Genomic DNA, 3,807 nt, shown 5'->3' on the forward strand with positions numbered 1-3,807 from the left:
GTTGGTGTTTTTTTTTGGGGGGGGGGGTTAAAAATACTTTTATTTTTGGATGTAAACTGTCAAATTTAGGTCAAACACGCGTTGGTTTGGCCCTCGCAGAAGCAACAGGAGCTACTCAAGAGTTTTGCAAGATCTTCTAAATCATTTGCGATGCTGGAAACCCTTCTGCATCGTCAGCAGGTAGTTTCTGATTCCGTGCCTATTTCCTTGATGGCTCATCCATCTGTCTGTCTGTCTGTCTATCTATTGGCTGTGTGGTAAGTGGTTTGCTTACTAACCACATGGTTCCGGGTTCAGTCCCACTGCGTGGCACTTTAGGCAAGTGTCTTCTACTATAGCCTCGGGCCGACCAAAGCCTTGTGAGTGGATTTGGTAGACGGAAACTGAAAGAAGCCCGTCGTATATGTCTGTGTATGTGCTTGTGTTTGTCCCCCCACCATCGCTTGACAACCGATGCTGGTGTGTTTATGTCCCCGTAACTTAGCGGTTCGGCAAAAGAAACCGATAGAATAAGTACTAGGCTTACAAAGAATAAGTCCTGGGGTCGATTTGCTCGACTAAAGGCGGTGCTCCAGCATGGCCGCAGTCAAATGACTGAAACAAGTAAAAGAGTATATCTTGGTATTTACAGCTTCAGTAATATATATTAATTACCATCTTTAATATAGATGGCAAATTTAATATATATATGGGATGGTCACGGCTGGGATGCCTTTGATCACAGGTCTGTCTGACCTGGTGCTAAACAACGACAACAGCAATTATAACCACTAATACTAACTACCATACTGTACATTGGATAATGTAGTCCTAGATACACTATGCCTGAATAAAAGATGGGATGGTCACAGCTGGGACATCTTTGAACATAGGTCTGTCTGGATCCCTAATACTAACTACTATACTATACATTGGATGATGTAGTCCTAGATACACTATGCCTGAATAAAAGATGGGATGGTCACAGGTGGAACGTCTCTGATCATAGGTCTGTCTGGATCCCTAATACTAACTACTATACTATACATTGGATGATGTAGTCCTAGATACACTATGCCTGAATAAATGACTGGATGGTCACAAATGAAACGTCTTCGATCGTAGGTTTCTGTGGATCAGGACGAACCTTGGGTTAAACAGCAAAAACAAGAAGGAGAAGAACAACAAAACCAATAAAATCCAGAATTGAATTTATTTTCCTAATTATTCAATTACAGACCATTTCATGATTCACTTGCATAATACTAATAATGATAATAATAATAATAATAATAATAATCGCACTGGTTTCTAATTTTTGACACAAAGCTAGCAATTTTGGTGAGAAAGGGAGTGGGTCGTTAGTCGATGATATCAACTGCACTACTTTGCTGGAACCTTTATTTTGCCATGTATACATACATATATCATCATCATCATAATCATCGTTTAACGTCCGCCTTCCATGCTAGCATGGGTTGGACGATTTGACTGAGGACTGGTGAAACCGGATGGCAACACCAGGCTCCAGTCTGGATTAAGTGAAGTAATTAGTGCAAGATCTAAGGGAGTAGGTGATGGACAAGGAAGTAAATGACATCACCACCATCAACATCATCCTCCTTTAATGTTAGTTTTCCATGCTGGCAAGATGGAGAGCTGCACCAGGCTCCAGTCTGATTTGGCAAATATTAGGGATAAAAATCCAAATTTACAGGTAAAAACCCAATTAAATTCAAGTTCATGAACCTTGGTTCTTTTCCCTATATATATATATATATATATAAAGTAGTTATATACTGCCAACTTAAAGTGACAGTCCCAACAAGGGAATATACAACTGCCGTTTAGCCCTAGGAAGCCAGACCGCTTCCTATTAGGCCTTGACACGTTTCCTGTGCACTTATTCTTAAGAGGGGGAGAGAAACTCCTCCACCCAGCCTACCCTGCATTCAGGGACATGTTTCTGAGTCTTTGCTCGTCATCAGCCTGAAGTAGCACGACTGGCTAGATGAAGAAGTCTGTCTCACTCTCGCAAGGATATACTATTTCAGTGAAATACATTCACTGGTTACAAAAATTAGAAATGATAAATTTCTAAATCTCTCAGATATATATATATACATGCATGTTATATGTATGCAGAAACACACACACATACAAGATAACTTTCTTTACGGAACAGATTTTGGGGTTACCTTATAAGTATACATAACATACATATATACACACTTTCTATTATAGGCACAAGGCCTGAAATTGGGGGTGAGCGGGGACGAGTCAATTACCTTGATCCCAGTGTTTTACTGGTACTTAATAATTTATCAACCCCTGAAACGATTAAAGGGAAAAGTCGACCTTGACGGAATTTGAACTCAGAACGTAGAGATGGATGAAATGCCGCAAAGCTAATTGTCCCAGCATGCTACCAATTCTTCCACCTCACCAGCTTTGTGCCAAGCAACAAATTATAACAACGACAATAATAATAATAATAATAATAATTCAATGAATTTCAGACATGATTGATCCACTGGGTCATATGGATTTACAACAAACTGACTGTACAGAATACAGAACTGTACAGATTATTAAAAAGTTTTAATAAACCAAGGATACCTACCATATATCAATGATTGCAGGTGAGACAAATTTAAAAAAAAAAAAAAATGCAAAAGAATGAAATGAAAAGGGCAAAAAAAAAAAAAAAAATTCCAGTTAATTAAAATTAACAATAATTAACGATCTGGTTTATAATCGAAGGTACTAACAGCATTCTTGAGACGTGCATTGTACCCAGTCATGACATTAGTTCATAATTGACTTTGTTTTTCATTTTGTGATTGGCTTTTTTTTTTTTTTCCTCACACACATGTAGGCAAGTGTATACACACACACACACACATGCATTTATATGTATATATACATACACAAATACATGTACATATGTGCACACACACAGATGTATCACTATTGTAAATTTAATTTTAATTTTTGATAATGTAAATGAATTTAATTGAGTTTTTACCTGTAAGTTTGGATTTTTATCCGTAATATTATTATTATTATTATAAATTCAAATTATGACAAACATAAATAAACAAACGAAGTTTGCTTTTAGAAGCGTTGAGATGTCTTAGAAAGTTAAAGAAGTGATTTTTAAATTCTCAATCGCAGAATAATGCTAATAATATAGCTTGAACAGGATAAACTACCCTTATTTTGCAGAGAAAAGTGTAGGTGGCTAGCTGTGGACACGAATTCACATCCCCGTGATTAAATGTCACGATGCTTTGACCGATTAAGCTAAACTACCCACTACAAATTCCTCTGCAAATTAAGATATATAAATCTCGCTTTATAGCCACCTACACTTTTCTCTACAAAACAGGGGTAGTTTATCCTGTTCAGGCTATATTATTAGTATTATTATATTATTATTATTATTCACAGCGTTCAATATACACATAATTTTTCACGTCTGGCCGTATAGCCTTTTCCGTTTGTTTTCCTGTCTTGCTTTCTGTCCACCACTACATTCCTCCATGGTACAAATTCAATTTGTGTATACAAATTTAATTTGTGGTCTGTGGGAAGAGCCATTTTAACGATGCGTCCTGCCCTAACTCTTCGAAACGCCTGTGTTAGAATGGGGGCAGCTGATGAAGGAAAATGTTCTCTATGTGGCCTGTGTGTGTTCTGTACTCTGGTTATTATTATTATTTTTTTGTCTACGTTTTGTTTCAAATGTCCTGTACCCAGATATGCACCTATATATACAGGTAGACGTAGGTATGCACATACCTGTACGTATATATGCATATACTC

The 3,807-nt window shown here is 37.2% G+C and overlaps 1 protein-coding gene across 1 annotated transcript in view; it reads left to right on the forward strand.

Annotated features, from left to right (window-relative positions):
* Positions 1-3,807, forward strand: part of LOC106876535 (zinc finger protein 271) — a 172,309-nt gene that overhangs the window by 66,475 nt on the left and 102,027 nt on the right. The gene's annotated exons all lie outside the window — the stretch shown is intronic.

This window comes from Octopus bimaculoides, chromosome 29 (genome assembly GCF_001194135.2).
Source record: "Octopus bimaculoides isolate UCB-OBI-ISO-001 chromosome 29, ASM119413v2, whole genome shotgun sequence".
Classification (NCBI taxonomy): Eukaryota; Metazoa; Mollusca; class Cephalopoda; order Octopoda; family Octopodidae; genus Octopus; species Octopus bimaculoides.